The 15,895-nt window shown below is 41.9% G+C and overlaps 1 protein-coding gene across 11 annotated transcripts in view; it reads right to left on the bottom strand.

Annotated features, from left to right (window-relative positions):
* MAGI2 (membrane associated guanylate kinase, WW and PDZ domain containing 2) overlaps window positions 1–15,895 on the bottom strand; it is a 755,758-nt gene that overhangs the window by 712,146 nt on the left and 27,717 nt on the right. The window lies entirely within an intron of this gene.

The following is a 15,895-nucleotide window of genomic DNA, read 5'->3' on the forward strand; positions in this document are numbered from 1 at the left end:
CAACTCCATTTGTGTTTATTAATTCTAATTTAATTTCTAGGCCAGAAAAGGTCTAGCTGATCACACCCAGAACACACACACAAAAAAGTATTTCTGACAGTATTATACTGTTTCATATTCTGCAATTCTTATACTGTACCAATCCATAGTTCTGTATTATTATTCTAAGGACAGAAATAAGCCTTCCAGCAAATCTTTCCAATTTCATATAGCAATCTGTTCTCCTGTTACAAAATAATTACATTTACAACTTCTCCCACTGAACAAGAAAAGTTCCAGCATTATAAATACATCAAGTTCTACTGCTCAGAGAAAAAAAAAAAAAAAAAAAAAAAAGAAAAAGATCTTTGTGCAGGGAGTTTTACACAGCTATGAGTTAAAGAGCTGTGCCCTTTATATAATAAGCTTAATTCTGCTCCTTTATATATAAAAGAATAAAGGAACATATACCAGAACGTAAGAGATTTGGTAACTGAAAAGCAATCACACATCATGTGCACAACAAGGCACTGCCTCCATATGGAAAGGCATTAAAGGCTTCCTGAAAGGCTGTCTTCATTTAACTCTGAAAGGCCATGAAATACATGCACTAATGCATGTAACATTCTTGTTTAAGTTCAAGGCACATGAAAACACTGTATATAGATGTCCACACTTAACCAATAAAAGTATGATCGTGCCAGTTACAGTCCAGATGTACTTCTTGTTTCCAGTAACAGGATTTGTAATGGGTTAAAAAAAGAAAACATCTCAAAATTCAACAAAAATACATTTAGTGCTGGCTCTGTGATTATATAAATGCACAGGTATACTCAGCAAAGAACATACTGCAGGGGGAAAAAAAGAAGACACCATTTATCTTTTTCAGCACACTCTCCCTTGAGAAAAAATCTCAGTACTTGCCTAGTATTTGTTTAAAGTTACTGAATTAGTAATAGGAACTGCCATACTAACTGATCAGCCTTTTGAAGAGGAAAATACTTTAGAAACCTTGACCAGATCAGTGCAAGGAACGTTGACTCAACACCGTGAGCAGCCCCCCTAGCCCCCTTTCTGGGCACCGGTACTATGAATTCTCTTCTTTGGGAGAAGAAGAGATGGGAGGAGGAGTTTCCAGTCTCCAAGAGAGAGCTAGCACCAGTGACTCAGCTGCAAGCTAGAAAATGTTAAGCACGGAAAGAAACAGAAAGCCATAATTATGAGTATGACCTCTCAAAAGGAAATACCAGAGAAGCTCTAAAGCTTTTCCTACCCTGTAAGCAAAGCAAAAGCTCTGTCAGCCTCTATCACAAGCATTTCCAGGACACCTTGCCAGTCTTTTGGCACCAACATAAGCACCCATCCCACTGCGTATATAGTGACGGCATGAATGTACAAATACTGAAGACCAAAGGCCTGACCTTGAGAGGTGTAAGTCTTTTCCCACTGACAGCAAAGGCATTTGAAGGTACTCAGCACCTGACAGCATCAGGGTCATGGAGAACTGAGATGGAAGTTTTGTCTCTGAGTGTACCCTAGGTAAGATCTCCTGCAGAGCCTCCCTTTTGTACAGCTTTTCCTTTTTAGCACAAATGAAGGATCTTCTATAGCACTCTTTATGGATGTGTTTTAAAAGTAACCCAGCACCTGAGGCAGCTCCTATTTCATGCTGTGCCTTGAGGCTGTCCGAGGTGGGTTTAGTTGGGGCATCTAAAAGAAGGGAAAATCTTTCTCACTTTTAAGCAATCTGATTTACAGAGTCTGATTAAGATTCTATTATAGTTCATAAACTTCTCACAGACTAGAGGTATAAACCCCTTGCTCCCTAATTCCTCATGGCTGCAGCTGAACTACCTTGTACGTAAATTTCCAGACACAGAATATCTGCCTAGCAAATTATCAGAACTGTTGAGGTAAATTTTTCTGAACCATATTTAGGTACTTTCCAAAAGGTACCTACAAACCCAGGGAAAAACAGTAGATCCAGACCACTGTATTACTGAGTACAATGAGACTGTAGGAATTGTAACCTGCAAGTTATTATTCGGTTTGCATGTGCCAGCGTCCAGGACTGGGTTTTGTCCCTGTTTTTCCCCTTCTGAGTCTAGATTTCAATTAGAAAAATGAGCTGTAAAAAAAAGTCATTAAAAACCAGTCACTAGCTCTGTAAAATATCACTATCACTATGTTTAGGCCCAAGATTTCTTGGTATTTTCATAGTAATTATCCTGGACAAATTTGGCTAGAATTTTTTCCTTCTCTTCTGAAAAAAAGAAACCAACAATTGGTCTGATATTACAGCCACACTACACAAGTTTTCCAAAGTTGGCCTGCTACCAATGTTTTCTGTAACAACATTTTTATAATCATCTATAAAACCCAGCAAGTATTGGGACACTCTTACATTTAAGAAAAAAATCAATAAGGAAGGCTTTACTTAAACACTCAACAGTTATAAACTCCTCAAAACTCCCTTTGTCAAGTACAGGAGTCCTACTACCCACTCTACAGATAGGCGATTTAATAAATCCAAGAAAACAAGACACGGAAACCCTACTTAATTGCACAGCCTCCTGAGATCTCACAGGCATCTTACTTTACACCAGGAAACCAAAACAGCACCTAGAGGTCTCTAGACTGCACACATCTGAAGTCGCCACCATGCTGCCTCAGGAGAATTAGCCACTGCCTGTGCTGGTGGTAATTCAGACACACGTGCTTGCATCCCCCTGGGGGTGTAATTTGCTAGCTTGCTCCAAGGTTACCTGCTATGCCCCAAAAGTAGCATGTTCAGTCCAGCTGAAAGGACAGAGTCCCTTTCTTCCCAAGGAAGAAAAGACTTGGCCACTACCCATCTTTAATGCATAGGCAAGTATGAAATATTGAACGTAAAGTAACGTTTAAGGCATTCAACCAGAAACTGGAAGAGCAGGGACTAATTGAACACCTTGAGAACATTAAGCAGACAGCCCCCACACCATCCTGGCTGAAGCTCTTTGGGCTCATGATTATTCTCAAAACTTACAAAACTCAGGACTGTAAACTGTCACTTTGTCTTAAGTAATTTGACACAGAAAAGGTAACGAAACCTACGATCTACCCAATTCTCTAAAATTTCCAACACCCTTACTAAACCTGAGTTTAACTAAAGAGTCCAATCAAACACCAGGGTGAACTGCCTGGGCCTGCACTGGCAGGTACAACCTCTCAGGGACTTTCAGGGAGAGCTGCAGGTTACACCGGCCCACTTGTGTCTACATCACTGACCTTGCATTCTGCTTCTCAGTGTGACACCAAAGAGGGGAGACTTCCAGGAACCGCAGATACTGCACAGTGCAGCGTGCTCCACCCAGCTCTCTTGGCACCTGCCTGTTTCACAGGTAACCACGTTATCCACCACGAAAGGCTTGGTTTGTCCGTGCCCTCCTGCCTCCACGCTTGCTGCACTACCATGCTATGACAGGTTCTTGTCTTGCTGGTAGTACTTGCAAGGTTCAGTAAAAGCAGGAGGGAGCTAAAGGCTCCACGAAGGGCCGGGCAAACAGAAGAGTGCAATCATCAGTGTTGCAGTGACAGGCACTGGGTTTATTTTAAGGGGTTCCAAACTCTTACATTGTCAGCAGACCTGTCAGGCTTTTGTACAGGCCATTGCTGTACTGATTGTGACTCCCTGTTGAAGATGTGCAAAGACAAGAGAAGCAGTAATGAGCAAGGGTCCAAATGTGATATATTTCCCCCTTCAAAGCTACTGGAGGAAATATATGATCATTATGATGATAAGAGACATAAACCCATCACACAGCCTTCAGAAATCTCCATGATGATGTACAAACTCCACTGGTAAAACCATGTACTTCTCACACATGTTCAGAGTTCCAGCAGGTACTTTCTGGGACACACTGGTTCCTTGTTCCCATCACAGAACAGAAACTGCCACCAGGTGAGAGTGGAAGTACTCGTTTTCATCGCTGGCAAAGCTACCTATTCTCTAATGCCACCAGCAGAACGTATGATCCTTTCCAGTGACCACAGTGCCCAGGAGTTCCAACCATTCATCAGCTTCTGCTGAATGGCATTGCCTGAGAGCTGGTCTTGGGGCAAATATTTGCAAGACAATGTGAAGCCCTTAAAAATCCTGCTGGGGCTGTCTCAGGGTGAGGTACTAGACATAGTCCTGGTAGCGCAGCACCTGCAAGCAAGGGTGATCTGCAAAGACTCCTGTCCACCACCAAGACCCCCCTATGCTAGCATGGTGCACCAGCTTTATTTTGCAGCTTCAGGCTCACCTGTTTTTTCCAATCCTTTCAAACTCTTGTTTTGGTCTTTTGAACAGTTCTTGCCCTGTTTTCTTCACATTTCTTTTTCTGGTACAGCCAGATACAGACTATCACTGTCTCAAGAAGACCTGGAGACAACAGACTGTTCTTCCTCTAACTGCCATGAAAATGGACACGAGCTTTGTTAAATGTTAACCAATGTCAGTTGCCTACGTCTGTGCATCCAAAGCATTTTTTTTTAAAGTAGGAAAATTCTTGTTTGAACTCTGTAGCCACAACTTAGGGAAGCTTGATCTATCCCAGGGGCTGTGGGAAACTACAGAATTGCTCAGCAATCAACATAAGGAGCAGCAGCAAATGTCCCAGCTGCCTGCCAAGTCCACAGATTTGCCCAGAAAATACCAGTCACACGTTCGCCAACATTCACTTCTTTCCTCAGTAACAGCAGCTTTACTGAGGCATCAGGTCCCCTCAGCAAATGCCAAATTCCTCATTTGTCTCTAAGAAACTAAGAGTTCATCCCAAAACTGTCCACCAACCCTGGGACAAGTGGCATTTAAAGTCATAAAGCTAAGAGTCTTCCCAAAAGACACGGAATACAGAGAACACTCACATACTGTACAGTGCAAATCCCCCCACTTTATCACATTTGTTTTCCTGTTTGACAAGTGCAAGGCAACTGTATCAACCTTATATAGAAGAGCTGCTGGCAAGGAGCAGACCTGAAAGCCAACCACTAGTTAACTCTGTGGATTACCTACCACAATGGGACACTGATAAGCAAAAAAGAGAAGACATTTCTGACTGGGACAGCTGCTCTCGCTGAAGCCAGTACACTTAGAGTCCACAAGAATTGCCCCACACATACATTTTCATACAGGCTACCTTTGTTCACTAGGGCCTTAAGTTCAGACAAATTATGTGCACCAAGGGGCTCTCTTTGGGCTTTATCCCTCTGGCTGATGACAAAGAGAACAAAAACATTCCATATTCTTAAGGGTAATCTGACAAAAACATATACCTATAGCACCAGCATATGTCTGTTGAAATGCACTCAAAATATGAAGATTTCTAGTCTTCTCTGCCCTATAATAATGGTCTATGAGTCTGTCCACTTCCTCGGTAGTTTAGAACGTCTCCAACTTTAATTAGAAATACCAGTCTGTGACAGGGTATCTCCTCCAAACGCCATGTTGCCAAAAGGCAACGACGACGACAACACTTAAAAAAGCAAATACTGTGACCTTCAGTCCCATGGCTATGAACATTCCACTACCGGCATCAATGAGTTTGTAGGTGTCCCCTCCAGAGCTGTATCACCCATCCACACAGCTATTTGAGTTGACTTCCTAGACTTGAGAATACGAAAGCTCACCAGTGAGCCAGCAGACCGGGCACCATAAACACTTTCTCTGCTTGGAAATGGTGTGGGATGCCTGGCTGTTTCTACATGATAGGTGGTTATTGAGTTTCCCAGGAAACTGAGAGTCAAGCTCTCATATCTGGAGTGAGAAGTGCCAGGAACTCCTCATGCCCCACCAGGTTCTTCTACCTCAAGGGCTCCCAGCTGCAGCAATCCTCCACTCTGCATGGTCCTGCTGCAGCTATGCTTCCTGCTTATCGACCCTCCTGGCAAACTTTGTTATGGCCTGGTGGCAATCTTACAGGTTTACTGGAGCTGAGAGATCTGGTGTGTTACATGGTTGGTGTGCCCTCTGCAGCCTGGACTTCTGCTGGAGAGGGAGTGGGATGCAGGAAAAGCCATCACACTGAGCCACTTTGCCTGATGGCTCTGAAGAAAGCTGTCACTCCTGACTGACTGTTCTGACCAGAGATGAGTCAGACTCTTGCACAAGCAGTAGCTGAGCAGGTACATTTTTCTTCTAGACACCCTGAACAACCTGCTGTTCCTCTGAGAAGAAAAATTTGTATGGTGCTAGGTCCAGATCATGAAGAAGACGCAGTTCTCTGAGCCCAGCTTGTCCTTGTCCCTGCCTTGCTTGATGTGCCTACAGCCCCTGAGCTGCTCCCTTTAACATTACCTAAAGGTACTTATCAACTTATCCCCCCTCTCCCAAACACGAGACAACTCACCAATGTCCAAATCCTGCTTTTGTCCAGTAGAAGGAAGGAAGAACTTTCTTCTGCAGGATCTGGGCTGGGTGCCTGGAACAAGCCCTCCTCCACATCAGCTGGCAGATGTATATGATTCAGTCAGAGGGCTCATAGCCAACTGTCAGGTGGTGATGGCCTGAAGATGAACAGTTGAGTCCTGCCTGTGAGCTGGGGCCTGCTGGCAGAAGGAGGAAGAGGAGGGCTGGCTGTCCCAACGCAAACGCTACAGGTTGGAGTGTCTCAGGCATAAGTGGTGCCTGTTTCAGGGTGAGGATCATGCCAAGGAAGATCTGACAATGCTTCTGGAGAAAGCATGAACTGAATGGCAAAACTAGTGAGCTCTATAAAACCTTACACTGAGTGCAGAAGCAGGTATCATCCATGAGCAAGGGCAGCTGTACTTCACCATTCTGTAACCTCCTCCGGCTTTTCTGCCCTAATGTAGCACTGGTGACCAATCTGCTGGAATACTCCCAGGCAATGGGTTCATTACACAAGTGAGGCTTTGGCAAAGCTGTTGTGACAGGTGCATTCTTCCCATGTGAAGAACAGACACAGGTGTCCTCTGGGACCAGTTGGCACTGGGTCACCTGTGCCAAGCGAGCTCTTGGAGAAGACCAACAAGAGAATGTAAAGACATGGAAGGGAGTGTGATGGCATCGGCCTTTCTGCCTCATAGAAATCAAGCTCTTCCAAGGCAAAAAAGCAAACCTCCTCCTTGGTCCTTAGGGATCACTTGTGGCACTCCAGCTGAGGCTTCTAATGGCTCAGAGAGTATGGATAATCAGAGGTTTGGGGTCTTACAGACAACTCTGCAGCTTTCTTGCAGAACAGGGTAGACACAGCCATTGCTCTACATTCTGTACAAACCCACGCCATGCCCCATCCCTGCAGTGCTTGCACACCTTTTGAATTCTGGTACACAAGTGCCAGAATCTTTGTGAACTTCTGCTTCTACTTCTAAATTTTTTTTTAATGGCTTATCGCAGCTGTCTTTGTTGCTGTATGAACATTTACTGCCTCGTTGTAGCCTTTAGAAATAGATTTATCATGCAAATGCTGGTAGAATATTAAGTATAGCTGAAAGAATGGGTAGTACTGTAGTAGCCTTCCCTAAGAGGTATTGTGCCATAGCTGCTCACAACAATCCAAAAATAGAATGGTTGTTCTCAGAATCAGCAGCACACCCAATACGCATTGTTCATCTCTCATCACAAGGGACACTTCTGTTTTGTACAGCTGGATTCTTTCTTGTCTAGATTTGACTGGTCACATGCTACGTTAAGTTAGTGTATTTTGGGGAAATGTTTTTGTTTGCTTCATTGTGTCATTCATTTTGTCATATATTTCCACTACTTATATTTACCTATGAATAAAACACCTATCATATCAAGTTATATCAATTGCCTGTATCACTTGGAATCCTGCTTTCAGTAGTAACCAAAGGGGATTTTTAGAGGAAAGCAATTTAAAAATGTATGTCTAGGTACCACTGCAATGCAGGTGCAGAGAGAGCAGTGGGAATTCTGTCCAGGCGCCATCCACACTGTCAGCTTACACAGTAACTAATGGGCTGCTCTTCCATTACCTTGAACTGCTAAGTATTTTCCTCATATTTTACACCATATAAACCCCTGTTTCTTGAAATGCAAGCACAACGCCTTTTTGGGTGACTTCATACTGCGATGAGTTAGTTTCACTATATGGGACTGAAAGCTGCCAAGCCTTACACAGCTCTGAGAAGCCAAGAACTATCAGGACCCTCTGGGATGTGAATCTCAGACAGAAAGGGGTGGGCATTTTTCTTCACGCACTGGCTTCCTTTCCTTTTAGTGAGCATGAGGTTCTTGTTGCACATGATGACAGAAAGAAGAAACTGAAAAGTTCAACATATACAGTCAGACTTCACTATTTTACTTGCAATGCTCAAAAAGATTAAAAAATGCAAAAAGAAACCAGACCTGAGGAAGAATCTGTGTGCCCAAAGCATGGCTAACAAACTTTCTATTTTTGTGTTGGTATAGCAGTTTTCTGACAATCTCTCCCCTAAAAAATCCTGCCTCTTGTATAATCACAAACTACAATTCTACTACTACAAAAGGTAGTTTTTTTCCTTTTATAGAAAAAGTGTCTGCCAATTTTTTCACCATTAGTGCCTCCTTCCCCTCAGAGGCACCAGTACAATGCTGCCCATTAATTTTTTGGTAATCTGAATTATTTCTTGACATATCAAATTTATCCATTAAGTCTACCAATGTATTTCAATTTTTTAACCTGGCAGATGGAAAAACATAACTAACGTTCAGAAGAATTTAAAAATGCGAGTGGTGTGGGTTTTGGGTTGGTTATTTTTTGTGATTACTGTTTCTAAAGTTTGTTTGCTACTCTCCAAAACAAACAAACAAACAAAAAAATCAACTATCAACTAAAAGCTAGGAACAGCCTGTGCCTGAAGTTAGGTGAGTGACTCCTCTTCATTTTGATGGGACCAGGAAAGATCCCTACAGATAAGAAAAGTGAGAATAATTTTTTATCTGGACCAAATTTCCCACATTGCCCCAAAACTAGATACCACTTGCCAGTGACCCAGAGGTGAGAGATACCTGCTATAGAGCAGAACGTTAATACAACTTTTTACTCCGTGTAGGTGAACTGTGCAGCTGTGACTGTTTGAACATGGATTAAAAAATGTGAGACATCGATTGAAAGAGAAACCACAGAGGGTGCCTAAGTAGAAACAGATTAACTTCATCTGCCTCACTATTTTTGTATCTAAAACAACATCAACAGATTTAAAAGAATACAGTCCTCATTACTTTTCAATTATTTTCAATATATTAGACTAAGATAAGGATTGTACACGAATAAGTTGCCATGTGTTGAAAACCAAACATCAGTGAACTTTCACAGAAATGCAGTCTACCCAAAAATGAAGCTTTGGATATAAAAGCTGCTAATTAAGGGCCAGTTCTCAAATATTATATGTACCCTTCACTCCTGTGACTTTCCTAAAATGCTGGGTGTTCAGATTAGGAGTATGTTCTTTTGATTCACTGACATAACAAATTTAAATTTGATAGGCATTTTCAGCTGGAGACAGCCTTCATGAGAAGATTTATTTTTTCTTTCAAGAGGAATGCTTTGAAGTGCTGCTAATAAATTAGCCATTTAGAAAACTGCATTTTAGAAATAGCGTAGATAATTAGCCATCCCTTTTAGCATCCTACCACTGTTATCATCTCTGTAACTTCTGATATATAGTCAAGAATAAACTACTGAATTACAAACTGTAATTAAACAGTTATATTAACTTTGCAAAATGAATATATGTTATGAAATGAAGATTCAATCACAGGAAAAAAAGCCTAAAGCAACCAGGGCTAAAGCAACCAGGTGCATGCCAGTTGAAAATGAAATAAATGGGGACACTCCACACTCGCACAGGGCAGAATCTGAGCTCATTTTTAAAAACTTCACAGTTCTACGTATAGAAGAATTCCAGTAAAAAGTATTTTATGGTGTCATGGAAGGAAAGAGTTTTACCAAGCAGTCCCACTACTCAGACATCACTATGCACTGGACCACACTGCTTGCACAAAAACTCCCCGAGATCAAGGCGCCGTAATGATAGCTGCTGTGTGAAAAAAAGCCTGCATCTTAAGGAGCTTACCATCTAAGCAGACAGACTATAATCAGTATGGTGTCAACTCACTCTGTACAGTATTTAAGCCCAAGTTTGTTTTTTTTTAAAAAAAAGCTACATTACCCACAAAAAAGATGTGGGCATGAAACTGGACCTGAATCTCAGCATCCAGTCATTTATTCACATGCTTCTTTCAGTTTGCAGTACACACTATAAAACATTACTTTTGCCCTGCAAGCCTTATTTTTCCTGAAATTGTAAGTTCCTTCTAAGCTACTTCCTTCCTGCAGTGAAAGACACTATATTCCAAAATCTGACCTAATGCAAGCCTGTGCACTAAGCAGTACAGGGCAGACTTACAAAAGAACTCGCAGCTGCTGAAAATTAAGAAAAATCAGAAGTGCTCATATCCATAATTCTTTGTGCCACATGGGAGTAATTTGGTGCTTAAACAGTCATTGCAACTTTGGAGTAAGAACTTAATTACTTGCTATAACTTTACTATTTATATAAGCATGGCATACCTGGTAAACTGTGAGACTGCGTGCTGAAATACAGTAGTGATTTCCCCACCCCTATGGAGAGTGGCTTTTGTGCCACTTCCAGAGCTTTGTTTACATAAAAACCCAACCATGGCAAATGTACAGCATGCTCAGCACACTTACTGTAAATCTTAATCCAGGTAAGGAATGCTAATAGGACTCATGTGCTGGCCCCAGGCTGATTATTTACCAAATTCAGGAGATAACAGTTCTCGGTAATTCAGATAATAAAAGCTCAGATCAAGACTAATTCACCACTCTGGCCAGTTCCCTAGCGCTCCTATCAGACCACATCAGACGTCAAAAGACTGAGGTTCATCATAGCTTCTTTCAGTAACGACTCTCCATGTAAAAGCAGAGGAATTTGAAAGATCACTAATACAACTGGCCACCAGTGACCAAGGTTCTGCATAACTCTTCATCTGACCTTCAAATCAGAGAGCAAGTCACCGCAGCGAAAAGTGGAGCGACCTCAGTTCACATGATAGTCACAGAAGAAGAGGAACGGAGCCAACTAATTCTGACATTTCTCAAAAGAAAAAGGGTTGTTGAATGTTTTCACTGCAATTGAAAAAGGGCTGTTGCATGTTTTAACTGCAGTGGCGTAAGGCAAAAAATATTCACTCATCAGAATTACATTTTGCAATCCTTGCTAACACTAAAAAAGGCTTCATCTTAAACATACTACAGCAAGATACTTCACTGGTGATATGCTAAAACATATTAATAAAATAGAGACAGGAACCGCAGGTTTAGGTTTCCCGTAGATACTATGTTAATTCTGTCTGCATAAGCCATGACAAATTAGGTTCAGCAAATTCTGACCCATCCCCAGATCTCAAAAGAGCAACCACCTACCACGCACAATTCAGTAAAATACTCTTCTTATGTTGATCTATATATAGAACAGTGGGTTGGATGGTCTTAAGCATTTTTTAGGCTTTTGATAAGTTCATACACCGAACAAATTATTTAACTGCCTGAAAAGAATGATTCAGAATTAAAAGGGCTCAACTGGGATGACGCCTCCATTGTATGTGATAAACAACTGTAGGAGACAATTTTAACTCCAAAGACTTCACTCTTTAAAGGCAAAATTAAACAAAAAGTACACAATGAGAAAGCAGACCAGCCTATATTCAGTTCTTCACAGTCATATAATTTCAGAAGTCCTGTGGAGAGCGTTTTCTCCCCCTATAAGTGAGCCTGGCATCTGGGGTGAGGGCATCTGCCTAGAAGGTAGCAAATGAGGTTTTAGATCTCATCAGGGAGAACAGCACTTGCAACTTGAGCCTCCCTTCTTCCCGGGCAAGGGATCTAGTCATTAGGCTATTAGATATAAATAATGCAGGCTAGCCTATATATGCATACACAAACACATACATATATATGTAAATGCCACCCTTCTTGAGGTAGCTTTTAAAAAAGAGTGTACCACCTGTATCCCAAACAGCTACGCAAAGAAGTGACTCCTGCCTCGTGATGGTCCCCTTGCATCATCCCTCCAGGAGAGGGTATGCAGGAGGACACACTGAGGGTAACAGAGGCATCTCCCACCCTGCACCACACAGGGTGTTGTGGATCCTTCTCTCAGGTTCGTAAGTGTCCCTTCACAATGCCGATGGTAAATTTAAGGCTGTGAACACCATTCTCAAGGACTGGCAGACCCCAGACAACAAAACAGAATGCTGCCACACTCCTTGCAGAAGGAGAAATAGGGAAATAAGAACCATCAGCCACTTTCCAGCAGGGCTATGCTGAGGCAACTTTGCATCTTATCAAAAAGGGGGGTGGGGGGGGAAACCCACACTACCCGAAGCCCTAGTTATTCACAGTTTATGTTTCCTCTTTGCTCAGTAGAATAAATGTGCAGAGTACTACAGTGATAAGATATAAAAACACTACTTGTTACACTGACATGCGCTGTAGTAAAAACTTTAAAAATGGAAATAATGCTGCTGAATTTCTCTCATTTATGATTCTAAGCCACTGTATTCCTATCTGCCATATCATTCTTCTTGCCCTGAGCACCTTCTTGACAGTCTGCTTCTTAAATTGCTTTTTATAGATTAAATATCTTTCCTTAGCAAATCACACCCTTTCGGTATGTCAGCCATGAAAATGAAGCCAGAGGGGAGTGGTGTGCATATCAAATGAAGGAGCAGGTCATCAGCTATTCCAGTTTAGCAACACTGACGTTCCCGCTCCCATCTCCTGCCACTACACCCTTTATCTGATCAACCCCCTTCCCACCTCTCTCTCTGGGATACCCTCTGCAAATCCCTGCTATCCTTAACATCTCTCTCCACACCACCCAGTCTCCCTCCTGTATTCTTCAGAGTACTACTCTCATTTAACCACATTTTCTCTTCTTCTTCTCTTCAGTCCTACCTTAATGCCTCTTGCCTGCCCATTCTTACTCCCCATGAGTGGCAGACCCACTGAAGTCCTATCCTCCCTCGTGCCTCCTGTATTATTTGATCTTGATGTGCTTGGCCATGGGAAGGTAATCTGGACCTCCTCTCTGCATGGCTGACCACTGAGCTGGCCAGCCAGAAGGTGTATCTATGCCAAGCTATCAGATCAGATCTCACATACTGTCTCCCAGGTTAGCTAAAAAACCTGCCATGTCCTTGTACATTGTGCAAAGCTGCCCTAAGTGATTGGACATGAGCTATTGATGTATCTTAGGGAATAGGGCAGCTCAAAGCATCCTACACTTTCCAGCTAAGATCAAGCTTCAGCTGCTGAGGCTGAAGTCCAAGACATCACCAGCCTAATCCAAGAATTACAGTATGGATTTCCAAAGTGGTCTGACAGCTGTATTGCCTTCGCTTGGATGAGTGGTTATGGCCAGACCAACCCTGTCCGCTTGGGAAGAAGATGGACTTCTCCTTTTTTTTTTTTTTTTTTTTTTTTTTTTTCCCCAATATCTCTCTACAAGTCATGGCATTTGAGTGGAATATGGCAAACTAACTGCTTCACTACCCTCTCAAAACCTGGACAGGGAAACTGTAATTAGAAGCCTAAGCTCACTGACTCATCAATTACTTTCCCTCCTAACATAATTTTGTCTTCTTTTCGTACCATAACTCACAAAAATGCCTATGCCTAAGAGCGGCTTAAGTCACCACTAATGACTGGGTTACTAATAAAGGGCATCACTTCATAATGATGTAATTCTGTTTTCTAAGTTTTTGGATGGGGACAGATGCCTGTTAGTAAGGGATTTTTTTTTTTTGGTCTGCTAAGAAATGTTAGATATTTGACCTCCACTTTTTTTCCCACTGCAATGGTCAGAATGGTTACTTTTACATGCCATACTTCCAACTGTAAAAGTAACTATGCATGATAAACATACACATTCTGGAGCATGCAAGTAAGGGGACAAGGTGTGGTTTCACAATTCACAGCTCCATTCAGGCAGATTTATTGCCTAATTGGGCATAAATCCTATCGTTCTTTGTGTCTTAGAATAAGAAGCTGTATAGTTATATTAAATGGTGGATAAGAAACAGTGATCCAGTGTGAAGATCATCACTGAATGGATAACAAGGTGAATATTCAAACAGTGCTCAGAACTGTCATTAGCATCACATTCTGGCTTCATAAGATCATTAGTGGAATACTGGGCTCAACTGTGGTGTCTGTATTCTAAGCAGATGTTGAAAAATTAGAGTTCAAAAAGAGATACATAAACAACTTGAGATCTGGAAAATGGATATTCCTGACTAAAGTTCAGGTGTGTAGTTTGTACATAGGAGGTTAAGAAGCAATTTAGTTGTCCTCTCCAGATGTTAGTATGAGGGTATTTTTGGTACTAGACAGTTCTTTTCCTTAATTTTCCTTCAAATGCCTAACAAAGTTCAACAACTGGAAGCTGAAGCTAGAAATATACACTAGACATAAGGAAGGTTTTTTAAGAGTTTGAATAATTAACTGTGGAACACTTCGCTTATCATGAATTTCTCATCCCTTCAAATCAAGATGGTACATATTTCTAAAAGATAAGCTTGAGCTAAAAAAAAAAAAAAACACCACCACGCAAAGCCCCCCAAACTCACAACCTTCATGGGAAAAAACCCATCTATTAAAATTACATGGTAAGTATGAAGTGGAGTCAATGGTGTGACTGTAATAGACCTGCCTAAGCTAAAAAGCTATGAATCCCAACATGAGACATGCTACAAGATGTAACCCAAGAAAGGCCAGACTCAGCCGAACTTCACACTGATAAACCCCCACGTGCAGAATCAATGCCTCTGCGGCTCTGGGAGTGGTATTGCACCATCACGTAACACGTTACCGAGCAGAAGGAACCTTCACACAAAAATGAGTATTGTTATAGTACCTACTATACAGTTCTGGAAAAAAAAAGGCAAAGAAAACAAGGAAGTCATTTAAATGTAGCTCTAAAGTTATATAATTTGTCAGAAAAATAAAAGCTGTTTCTGTTAAAGGTGGACCATACATTTTTGTACTTCTTTTTTTTTTGAGGGGGTGGGTGTGTGGGAAGGGAGAATCCCCCACTCTTGTAGTTTCTTCATCCCAGACTCAAGCAAATATTTTCGTGACTTCCACAGCAATCAAGAGCAGTTGGCTAGAACTGAACAAGCAGGTTTTGCAGCCAGCTGCCTTAAGAGCATGGGCTGCAATGACACCTCTGCCAATTAATGTTACTTTGCAGCCTTAGGTTCCCACCAAACTGATCACTGTAACAGTGACATCCAGGCAGCTCTGACTGTGAGAATATTTGTCTCAATCTGCTGCCTGACATAATGCCATACCCCATTCCACACAGTATGCAGAAGGTCATAATTATCTCCCTTTCCTTGACTAGACATTCCCGTAAAACACACCACGACCACAGTGAAGGCTCATACTTCGATATGATGCTCAGGATGTCTGACTGTATCTGCAGACTGCACCTGCCTGCCACTGGCGAGGGGAGAGGTTTGGTCCAAGAGATGAAGTCTTGCAGAAGCTGGGAGTGGATCACCAACACAAACCAGAACGACTGCTGACGTTACCGTACGCTGAACCGAAGGTAAACCCAAGTCCTTTGTTTTAGCTTTACACAATAACCCCTTAACATGCCTCAGAAAACCCCACAAAAGTATCAGCAGGTTTCAAAAGTAGAGAGCAAGTGGCTGAGTATTGCCGCTCTTTCCCGTATTTATGGGGGAGACATTCAGGTAGTAACCAAAAACCTTCAACTCCTTCTCTTCCAAGTACAAAGGATTCTCTTTTGAGCCACCCTGCTCTAACATAAATGTACAGCAACATGTATATAGCTTAAAAGAAACCCAAACCAACAACCAAAACCAAACACAAAAGTC

The sequence above is a fragment of the Falco peregrinus genome, chromosome 6, assembly GCF_023634155.1.
Source record: "Falco peregrinus isolate bFalPer1 chromosome 6, bFalPer1.pri, whole genome shotgun sequence".
Classification (NCBI taxonomy): domain Eukaryota; kingdom Metazoa; phylum Chordata; class Aves; order Falconiformes; family Falconidae; genus Falco; species Falco peregrinus.